Source organism: Pteropus vampyrus, unplaced genomic scaffold (assembly GCF_000151845.1).
Source record: "Pteropus vampyrus isolate Shadow unplaced genomic scaffold, Pvam_2.0 Scaffold34, whole genome shotgun sequence".
In the NCBI taxonomy this organism is placed as follows: Eukaryota; Metazoa; Chordata; class Mammalia; order Chiroptera; family Pteropodidae; genus Pteropus; species Pteropus vampyrus.
The window spans coordinates 2,320,858-2,332,761 of NW_011888815.1; the positions used below are offsets into that span (position 1 = coordinate 2,320,858).

An 11,904-nucleotide genomic window follows, 5' to 3' on the forward strand; every position below is an offset into this window, starting at 1 on the left:
AGGGTTGAAAGGAAAAATCCCTTACAGGTTCTCCAACAGGGGAGCTTTTTAACCTCTTTCTGGTAAGGTGGGAACTCATTTGATGGTCGAATTTAGAAGAACAATGGAACCCTGGCTACGCTTAAAGAAAAATAAAACTTGTTTTTTTTTTTTCTTTTGGGTGTTGGCTCTTAACTCTTTCAAAGCCGATTTTGAAAACGGCTTCAGTGTTACAGATGAGAAGGTGCTTGCTGTTTATTAAAACCTTTATGACGTTAAGGTTGTCTTTTAAAAAGGCGAAGTGGAGGAGTGCTTCTGATATTTCAAAAATTAGGAAGACAAGTTTACTATAACGTCAAGGCTGCTTAATGGAACTAGATTTTAATTATGATGCTAGACGATGACGTTCGATTAATATAGTTTATTTTGCCGAGGTTATTTGGTATTCTGATGTTTGAATAATGATCAAATGTACTGTTTGGTACTTTTTTTAAAGGTCATAAGGAGCCGTTATCTGTAACATACCACACCTGAATGTTAAAACGTACTTGGGTCAGTTCCTAGACTTTTAAAAGTTTAAGTTCGTTATTTTATTATTTAAAAAAGTAATTGATATTTTCACAAGCCATGGTCGACAAAACTTTTACAAAGGCATATTCTGACACCAAATCTCTTTGTGAAGTTACTTTCTCGTAGTATAAATATTAAAGTAGGACTGCTCTCGTAATGGGTGAAGAAGAGGAGCCATATTTGTTGCATTTGTTGCATGCATGAAAATCTAGATATGCTTAAAACGGAACAATATTTTAATACTACATGTTGGTTTCAAAAAATTTGCAGAGTTTTCTGTATAGTCCATGAATTTGAAAAAATTGTTTGAGAGGGAATTTAAGTTTGATGGTTTGAAAAACAAACCACAAATGCAAAAACCTTTGTGTATTTTAGAATATATTTGTCTTCATTCTGCGGTAGCCCTTATGTTGTAAAGGTACAGATTTATGTAAAAATAGTGTGGGGCAAATTTACCTGTATTTACAGAATCAAAGATACTGATGTAATTGACCATATTGCTGAGCATATTTTTGTCAGTAAAATTGTTTTATTTTCTGAATAGCATTAATATAGTGCTGCATGTTACATCAGTTGCGCATATCTTGATTTTACAGGATCTGTTTAAGTACCAATTTTGGTTGTTCAAATTAGCATTTTCAAATTTTTGAACACTGAAAGTGGTTTTAAATGAGTATTCTGAATCTTAGTTTTTCAGAATCCTTTGAAGAGTGAAATGCAAAATAATTGCTGGCAGTTTGACCTCATAAGATCTTTTTAACATGAGTAATGGGGGAAGGGAGAGACTGAAAATGTTCAAGACCCTGGTTTGAAATTGAGTAAAGGTCATAGATACTACGTGTTTTAGACTTGTTTAAAAAACAAACTTAATATCCTACTTGATGAGATCAAATAACTTGTGGATTAAAAATTTAAAGTAACCAGTGGCCATTTTAACTTAAATAATTTCTCCTAGAAGAGTAATTTTCAGTTGCTCATAATAAAAAGTATTTCTAGATGGTAAGGGAAATGTTAAGATGTCAGCTTTCGAAAATGGTATGGTAAACTTTTCCTTTGTTTTTGTGTATTGCCTGGTATTAAATGAAAAATAAAAACAAGGTCATAATCTTAAATCTGTCCAAAGATGTAAATCTTCTGTAATTTTTAGTTGAATGCCTTAATCTCAAATGTTTGTCCATGCAACCAAAAGATGAGAAAAACAAAGACTGATAACTATTAAGATAAATAACTGTAACCTTAAATGTACAGGTAATGTGTGGATGAGCCGTCTCTTGAATTTGTCTGTAGATCGTGTCTGTGGAATATTTTCTTATTGTTTCATCGCACTGAAACTTAGGCCAAGAAATGTTTAAAAATCAAAATATTGATATCTTCCTTTTTTTTTTTTAAAGGGAACTTACAAGATTAAAATTAAATTTGGTTGATGATGGTTCTGAACAAATACAGCTCTTATTTGAGGTAAGACTGGGTAAATTTTTATTACTTCAACATAAAAATAAGTGTATTAGGTTTTGTTTTTGTTCTTTGATAATTTGTATTTCCAGTAATTAGTAATTATGAACATGAGTAAATCTCTGAAATAATTTTACAGAGCCTTTAAACCTTTTCATTGAATGAAAAATGTATGTGCATAGCCATTGTAACTTAACGTGCCTTTGAATAGTTTAAAATACTGAAGGTCCTTTACGCCTTTGTTTAATTTTGGGGACAAGAAAAGACATTTTGAGGAAAACCATAAACCAAAGATACACTTTTTCTTTTTAGCTCTCTGATATACTGTGCAAACAGGTTTAATCTTTTAAATATTTACAGAAACAAATTTTTTGGAAAATTTGAACAAGTTATTATTCCTACAAATAGATTTTAGGGAAGAACATTTTAAAAATCAGGTTTTGGAGCATAGATTGTAGAGGTTTTTTTATGATAAAATATTTAAAACACTTATCTCTACTCTCTATTAGTTGTTGCATCAATAAATTGTTTAGAATATTGTTTTCTTCCCTCCAAAGATACACCATTTTGAAGACTGAGACTGGAGTTTTATCCTTGATGATAAAGGAAATCTTTGCGAAAGTCTGTGCTTTATGTAACAAGTAAGTAAATGTTTTTATCCACCATATGAAATGTGATAACGATCACCATTTGAGTAGAAAAATAAATAACTAGAGTGTGTCAGTGAAGAATAAACAGATTGATTATCTTGAAAAAGAGATGAGAAAAAAGCCCATCAAATTCCATTTCCTTACATCAAAGCACTTTGGTATTAATATTGAAACAATTGATACATGTAGTTTATATCAGCAGTACGACATTCAGAACTTTCTAATAAAATAGTGCTTCAGGATTATAGTTAAATCAGTAGTTGAGTCATCAATCAGTTATGTCTTTACGATCTGAAATGTACATTCTTCAGTCATTTTTTTGATGATATTGATCATGTTTTAGAAATGGCCTAGAATTTTGCATTTGCCCATCTTACCATTCTTGAAAGACCTATATGTCAAATACTAAATGGACACTTTCATATTCTAGTTACTAGTTCATGGATTTTAAATATTTTACACATTTTTATGAGTTCGTTTTCAAACAGGTGTACAAAAATGACATCTTAATGAAAACTAGAATGTCTTTAAAGAGATCTCCATATCTTATTTTTAAATCATAAAAGGAAGTAACTTCCAACATGCATACAATACTTTTATATCTTAAAACTAGATGAAGTGAATGGAAAAAAATGTCCACTGATAATTTTTAGGAAGTATTCTTTATTCATAAGTTAACACCGAATGTGGGAATTAATGTCAAGCCGATATTAGTGATTTACCAGAGGAAATATGTAATACAGTAACACCTTAGGAAGTTTTAAGAATAGCCAAATAACTCTTAAATCAGTATAAGGGTAAGTTTACCTTTGTCCTTGAAATTTATGAAGGAAAATTTTTTTTTTTCTGTTGGTGTTTCCTTATTCCTTTAATTGAAGTAGGTAATAAGGGTAATATTTTTATTGCCTTTATTTTAGCTTAAATTTTTCTTTTTAGTCCTTTTGCACTTTGATAAATTTGTGTTTATTATAGTGTGCAAAAGAAAACGAAATGTTGGCCATTTATCTATAGTGTCTTAAAGATATAACTTACCAAAAATTTAATACGTCATTTATCCCAAGCTTATTTAACACAAATGCCAGTGTTAAGGTTTCCTCTGCAAATGATTAGATATTAAATGGTGATTCAGATGTGGTTGGGCACTTAGAAAAATTGAGAATTGGGCCTCTTAAGAGACAAATGAATATGAAGTATACTGTAAGTTTAAGTATAAATTGTCAATAAATTTATAATGGCCTACCAAAGGTTTAATTTGACCCATAATATAAAAAGATGAACGGTCGAAAGTTAGAAATGTTAAATGTTCTTATCTTTTTTACTCTAATATCAATAATTATAGAAAAATCTAAATGATGTAAGTTCTAAGTTAATCTCCAACTTAATGATATACAACCTCTTTTTTGTCACCAACAAGATAAAGGATTATAATAGATTGCATTTGAGAAAGGTCTCATGTACTTCAGCCTCCATGATAGTACTTAGACTTAGTGTTTTGATATTTGCTGCTTGAGCCAAGCTTATATAATGGGCAACATTTTTGATGGACAAAAATAATGGACACATGAAGGCCAATACAAACATAGGTAGTATTTTAAATTACTGTTTTTCGTGAGAAAGGTAAATTATTTAGTTTACTACTATCTTCTGCTTAGAGAAAGTGATGAATGCTTAACTATTTGCTTTTAATTTAGCATTTTGAACTAATTCTTGAATCATAAAAAAAATCATCCGATCAAGTTGATAATTGGGTTAGACTGCATTTGTCATTATGGTAATAACTGCTTATAAAATTACCTGAAGTTCCATAGAAATTAAAGAAGCCATGCTCATAGTTTATCACAAGGTTTTCATGAACCACGGCATGCCAGTTAGAGGCTAGATTATGTAAAATACATTTTTTAAGTATAGTTTACTATTATACAGTTTCTTGGTTATTTAAACACTTGAAGTATGGACAACCAATTTACTTTTTATTTTTATCTCAGATTTAATTCTTTGTCGAGAGGCATAATTGTTGGAAAAGATAATTTGATGACATCTCTATCATCTACATTAATGAGAGGTAGAGATATGTGATGAGTCAAAATATATCTGAGATTTAGCAAGCAGAAGACTCAGCTTCTAATGTAAATTCACTCTGTAATCTTGACATTTTAAGTCACTGTATACCTTAGTCTCTTAGTTTGTTTTGTATAAAGTATTTGGAGTTTCCAGTCTCTTGAGATACCTTTTAGTCTTAAATTCTGTAATAAAAATAATGGTAAGCAGTGTCTAATTCTGTTACACAAACTGGAGGATAATTTTTGTAATTTTTGCATCGTAAATCATGTTTGTTATTTCCGTGGTGAAACTATTTGAATAACACGATATCTGGGCAGTGGCATACTTTACTTTCTTAATTTGAGGCATTTGAAAATATTAATAAATAGTATAAATGCAGACATTGGAGAGTTGGTCTTAAAAAACAGTTAAGTTGTGAAATTGTCTTTTAAAGAAGATTTAAAATGCAATAAAAGCATTGTTTGGATTTTTAGAAATATTCATTTAAATAACATTTAGTGTATTTAATGTAACATTTGCAGCTGAGCCATTGGGATTATAAATGAGGATTTATATTTACATGCCTGACATAATCCATTTCATTTCCTTCAAGAAATTTCTATGCTAAATATCCTCACTTTTACCAGGTACCTTTTCTTTCCAGATTGAGGGGCTCAATACAAACTTAATTTTCAAAGTGGCTATTATATCTGAATGTGATTAAACGTTACAATTTAAATTCAAGGATATTATGAACTTAAAACCGTGACTTGGTTTTTTAACGTAACTTTTAAGTAGCATTTTTCCTACATTTTAATAGTTTTGATTTAAATGTGTGAAACTAGATAGTTTAGTGTTTTGAAAACAATCCTTTGCTTTTAAACTAAATCATTTATTTGAAATGGAATATTTCCCAAACAATTACACCCTTGATGTGTATGACAGCAGTAATCATAATCATTTTAATTTAGATCATCATGCTAGATATTTTGCTTAACTTTAATGGTTTATGAGTTGTGGCAGAATTTTCTAATTTCTTTATTAGTACCTTACTTTTATGGAAGATTTCTTATATTTCATAGTGCTCAGATTTTATTCTTAAATGTTAAAAATTATTTAAGGACTTTAAAAGGTGAAAAAATCAAATATTCTAAGAAAAGCATAAAAGGGCTAATGACAAGACTTTACTAAAACTGTCTTTATGTCTTATAAATAAGACTAGCAATCAAAATGATTATTTACATTAAACGTATAATTTCATATTAAATGAAAATGCATAATACTGTAAAATATTAAGGATAAGTAGGAATATGAACAAAATATACTTTTGTAGTCTGCGTAAGATGAAATCAGCTTCCCCCACTCCTGTAAAGGAAGGCAAAACACTGTCACTTTTGAGAAAGGAGGTGATGTGGGAGATTACATCAGAGTCAGTAATTTTGGAGATGGCGCAAGGTTAGATTCAAGTCCTTTTCTATTTTTGGTGAATGGAGAATATGGAGGTACATACTTGTACTGGTAGGTAATTTTTTTATAAGCACATTATCAGACCAATGTGAAGGAGATTTCCCTCAGACATTTCACCAATGTTCCTTAAAACAATTCCACTCTTAGAGGTTATATCAGTTTATTTTACTTGGTTAAAATTTGTCTTTGTTCAGAAATCCTCTCTTCCTTAGAAGGTCTGGTTAAACCTGAAAACTTAAAAATAAATAATGCTGTTTCTTATAGATTGCTTTGTTAACTTGTTGGGAGGATATTTTAGCACTTTACTCTTAGAGGTAATTTTGAAGCGGATCTTTGCTAAATTTTTCATTATGATTAATCAGGATGACTAAAGAGATTTGGTTTGGTAAGAAAATCAGAAACTTGCTTTATAATTTGAAAATTTGAAACTTTTAGTCAAGTAAAAGCATTTGGGTGGCTTATTTTTACCTTAGATCCTAAACTGTTCTTTTGCTTTCTCAAAATTCTTAAATTGTTATACTTTAACATTGAACTTTTAAACAGCTTTTTTGGTGACTCTACATATTATTGTGATTATTATAATCATACTTTGGAGCCGGAGTGACTAAAAAATACATACCTGCATTCAGAAGGCATTTGAGATATGGGGCACAAATCTTCCATGTTTAGTTGATGAGGTATTTCAGTCCAGCGAAAAATATGGATGTGATATTTTTGTTATCCAGGACATATTTTAGAAAGGGTTAGTGTTTGAAGCGAGTAGGTTGATACAATTAGCAATAAAAATAGTTTGAAATTGTGCCTAAAAATTCCTTTCTAACATTTGATCTTATAATAGTTTCGATTAGAGTACAGGATAATGTGAACTAAAAGAGACATCGCCTTGCAGATAGGTAATGGAAGTTTTTCTTAAGAAATCTTGAAAGTAGATTAGATGAAACACCAAAAGATAAAATAATTCTATAGTGTTAAGGAGTGATGTTGGCTCTGCTGAACAGCTAGTTCTCAAATCCCTACTGCCCATTAGATCCACCTGGGGAGCTCAAATTTTTACCTTCTCTGTTGGAGTTCTTGGTGATTGAGATTTAAACTTTTGTATGTGTTTTTATAGTAATTTGTTTTATAGGTGAGCCTCCGTACAGTCAAATTTAAGATCCTCTGGGTTAGAACTTTCTGTCCTCTGCTTGGACTGTATTCATAAATGACATGTGTCTTGGACTTGTGGCGAGTGATCCTTATACGATATTTGTGAATAAATCATGGCATTTTAAGAATCTTTTCTTTTTCTATGCATAAAATTATGTTCTTTTTGTTTTCTGCAGTAATGTGAATCCTGAGAATGAATCTCTGAAGTGACTGTTCAACGTAATAGATGTTGGTGGAAGCATTTAGTAAGTTTTATTCAATTTACGTTTAAACTTTTTCTAATTTTAGGTATGACGGAAATTTTGAGTGAGTCAGAATTTTGAACATATAGAGGACTTTAGTGAAGCTCAAAACAGTATAAAAACATAAAACCAACATGGTTAGATATGTGTGAGGTTTATTATTAAAAGTTTATCAATTTATTCCAGCCTAATATTATTTCTACTTTCTTCACTTAAACTGGGGCAAAAGTACACTGCAGAGAAACCCACATTTGAATATGCTACTATAACACCACCCTAAGATCTGAGTGTTGGGAAAAAAAATCCCCCCCCATTTTTGTAAATAAAGTTTTATTGGAACACAGCTATGCTCTTTGATTTACACATTGTATCTGCTTTCCCATTATAGCTGCAGAGTTGAGAATAGTTGTAGCTAATGCTCACAAACCCTAGAATATTTACTGTCTTGTAAGGAAAGCTGCTTTCTCTTTTCCTAGATCTATCTCTGTTGTCAACTTTATCTTATCTATGTAGAACTCAGAAGCCCTTGGGCTTTCTTTTGGTAATAGAACATACTTTTAAATGGATTTCAATGTAGTAATTCTGATAAACTAAGTAATTCTAAACTTTTCTTAAAACTTTCAAAGCCCAATGAAAAGTCCTGCTAACACTGGGGTCCAAGTTTTTATATTAGCAAACTTGGTTGCAATTACTATGGAATAGTTTTTCTAACTCCCAACCTGAGAAATAGTGGGGAAAATTAGTGGTAAGGCTGTATTAAGGAATTTGGATGGATTCTCAAAAGGATTTTTTATTTACAGAACTTTTTAGGTATGATGATTACATACTAGCTGTTTCTTAAGCGTAATCACTTTTGAATCACATTTGGGAATCTAGATTCTTGATAATTTTTGCTTCTTAATACTACTTCAACTTCCGTTGTATAAATGGCTAGTAGGGCCTGCAACAATAGAAAAGTTCTTTTGTTTTTTGATGGCGAATGGTGAGGGCAGAGATTAAAAACTCTTCTCATGTAGCACAATTATTGACCCCAACATGTTTTTAAGAGATTAATTGCCTGGTATATAGTTGATGCTCAATAAATACTTGTTTACTTACTGTATATAGTTTCTATTAAATATTATCAGCTACTGTTTTGGGTCTAATAAAAGTGGAATTTATTAAAACATAAGTTTTGATGCTTTAAATATTAATTTTTAGGTGTGCCTGAAAGCTAAAACTTTGACTCAGTAGAAGTTAAAACTGACAAAATAATTTTCACTCAACATCATGTGTAGTCAAGTTTTAAGTAATAGGGACAGAGGGGAAGATTTGATTTGATTGTAAAATTTTAAATTAAGATGTCTATCAGAATTGATCAGCTGTTTGTGGTCTGTCTCAAATCATTTCGTAATTAGTTTTTATGCCCACCGTATTAGGATCCAGGCTTGTTAATATATTGTAATTCTATTTAGGATTCAAGCTATTTGTGGGTAATAAGACAAAATATGGGAATTCACTATTAAATGTTTCAAATTAAGGACCAATACAGAGAAGATTGAAATCAAATCATAAGCACCAAAAACCTTAATTACATGATGGGAAGGATCAGTTTCTGCTCTGGATTGTAATTTCATATCCATTTGTCCCTTTGGTTTTGCAATAAATATTTAAGTTTAAAGTAATTTCATAAGTTAAATTGATTTAATAATTAGCATTATTGGAGTCACCTATTTTTAAAATTAATCGAATTTTAAAATTAAAAGAATCATTAGTCACTTTTTCCTTTTATTTCTTCCTCTCCCCCAATTTTTGTTGCTATTAGAATTCCCTAATTCTAATAGGGAAGTAGAGGTAAGGAGATTGCTTCTTTCAGGGGGAGCACCTCTTAAACCTAATCCAATAGTGAATCACTTGCTTGCATTTCAACTAACAATTCGTTTTAATATACAATGTCCCAGTGTTTTTGAATAAAATAACTGAGTTAGAATTTAAAGAGAAGACCTTACTCAATGTTATGTTCTTTCTTTCTGAATGTACAGTATTTGGGGATTTTAAGAGGTAGTAGTAACTTCCTACCTTCTTACCATAGTAGCCTTCTTACCTTTGCTTGTGGGACTTGTTAATCTTAGAACAAGCAATTTTCCTTGAAAGTATAAACTAGTGAGCATCATAACGGTAAAAGTGTCCTAACTTTTCATAGTATGTTTAGCTTGTTATGTGAAATACTGGAAAGACCTGAGTCTATTTAATAATGGAATTCTAGATCGAATCATCATTTCTTAAGTATGTCTGTAGTATAAGATTAAATTCTTTAAAGCAGGAAGTGTTTTGTCTTCAAATAATTGATTCCATGGTTCTTTGGATTCTTTATAGATATCATTACTGTTGGAGTATAAATTATTTTGATTTAGTAAGGTTACTTTGTAGGCCCCCAAGTACTTTGGTTATTGTGGCATATCAGAAGAATAGCTAACGTTTATTGAGGTCTTTCTATATGCCAGGTAATATGAATACTGTAAATGTACTAACTCATTTGTTTCACTACTGCCACATGAGGTAGGTACTGCTATTATTTCTTTTACACAGATGAAAAACTGTGGATTTTGTTATCAAAAATATTTCCAGGCTCCCAGAGCTCATGCCTGCTTTCTTTTTAATTTTTTAACATAACTTTGCTTATTAGCAACTTTGGGTTTTGTAAGAATTTAGAATTATGTGAAAATAAATGACTTAGTCCTAAATCCCTAACTATTCTTTTAGGTCTTTGATGCTTGTCTTAGCATTTCTGCTTGTTAACAAGACTCATTTTTGGCTTTTGACGGGCTTTACTGGAGTACAGATTGTTCGTGGTTTTTTAATGTTATAGAATTGTCTGCTTTTCTCTTGTAGCATTCTTTTTCATTCTTTTTTTTTTTTTAACTTATCAATATGCTAGTATTTTGGGATGATTTTAATGCCATTAGTTTTTTTTTTTTAATAATTGGTTTTGAAAGGGAATTTAATATAAATTAAATTCTTGTCCTGTTACAGAATGTAGAGCACTGATTTATTTCATGAACTAAAATAAATTGCACCTATAGCCATTGAAAAAGTTGTTACTTAAAACCAATGCATTAGTGTCATTGTTCATCATAATAGTATTTTATATCCCCAATTTCATTTAGAACTTGATATTACATCAGAACAGAGATTAGGGAGAAATTGGTTTATAATTAACTTTTGCAAGAGGAATGATGTTATTTTTGTAGTTCTGTATAGAAGTATATGTCCTTTAATTTTAAGGAATGAACAATAAAAATTGAAGACATTTTATTGATGTGGAAAATCACAACAATAAAATGTCTTCATTTATAGGTTGGAGAGAAATCTGCAAAATATATCAAGAGGGGAACATGTTTTGTGTTTATTGCTGATGTCGTGACATTCATTTTAAGTAGTTTTTTTTAAATGAATGGTAGTGTTTTTTGGTTAATCAAATAGTTTAAGTAGATTTTTTAATTGTATAGACAAATCTTAATTATAGGATTAATGAGCAAAAATGCCCATATATTGAATAATCTAGTCAGTTATCCTTACTATCTCTATACTTTTGTTTGAGAGCTACAAAATTATAGAGGAGACTAGGGCTAGAACTTATTTTTGTAATTATGTTAATCTTGATGAATCAGGATCCTTTATTTAATGGTAAAATCTCTGGTATCCCACTTCTCTCTTTAATTCAAATTATTTAAGTAATGGATTTGTTCTTCCATGAGGAACATTTTTTTGGCAGTGGGTGTATTTTATTTGTATTCGAAATCTGATAGTATTTTATGGCAAATATCAAATAAGCCAGGCTCTTTTGCATTTAAAAAAATTTTTTTTTCCGGTAGTGGCTACATAGTTCCTGCATTCTCAGATATGTAGCTAAAGATGGTGGCATCTGTATTTTGCATTTGTGTTATCTAAGCAAAATTAATGAACATCTATTGGACTGGAAAACTATGCTATGATCCACTGCTTTGGTTTTTCTTTTTTTAAATCCCTTAAGATTCTTTTACATACTACTTATGTCTTTATTTGAAGAAGCTTGGAAAGTTTTCTGCATTGAGATTTAAAATCCATAGTGTTGCTGTAATTTAGCTTTCCAGGATTTTTTAATTTGAATTTTTATTTTTATTTCTCACATAGACAGTATAACAATTTACAGTATTACATTTAACTGGTAAAAATTGATCTCTTTACTGCCACTTTTTTATGGTTACATATATATATCTGACTGTAGAACTTCGTTACTCCTGTACAGTCTTTGATTCTCTCATTGAGAAGTATGTGCAGTGCATACAACTTTAGACAGTTTCTTCATTTAAAGCTGTTACAAAATTAAAACTGTGTAT

General features: G+C 30.3%; 1 long non-coding RNA gene across 1 annotated transcript in view; it reads left to right on the forward strand.

Moving 5' to 3' along the window:
- LOC105290252 overlaps positions 1–11,487 on the forward strand; it is a 28,965-nt gene extending 17,478 nt beyond the window's left edge. Inside the window, exons 4-7 of the long non-coding RNA XR_002779665.1 lie at positions 3–2,007; positions 2,559–2,642; positions 7,481–7,549; positions 9,351–11,487. This is a non-coding gene — a long non-coding RNA (uncharacterized LOC105290252). The remainder of the gene's footprint in view (positions 1–2; positions 2,008–2,558; positions 2,643–7,480; positions 7,550–9,350) is intronic.
- Positions 11,488–11,904: the final 417 nt, after the last annotated feature.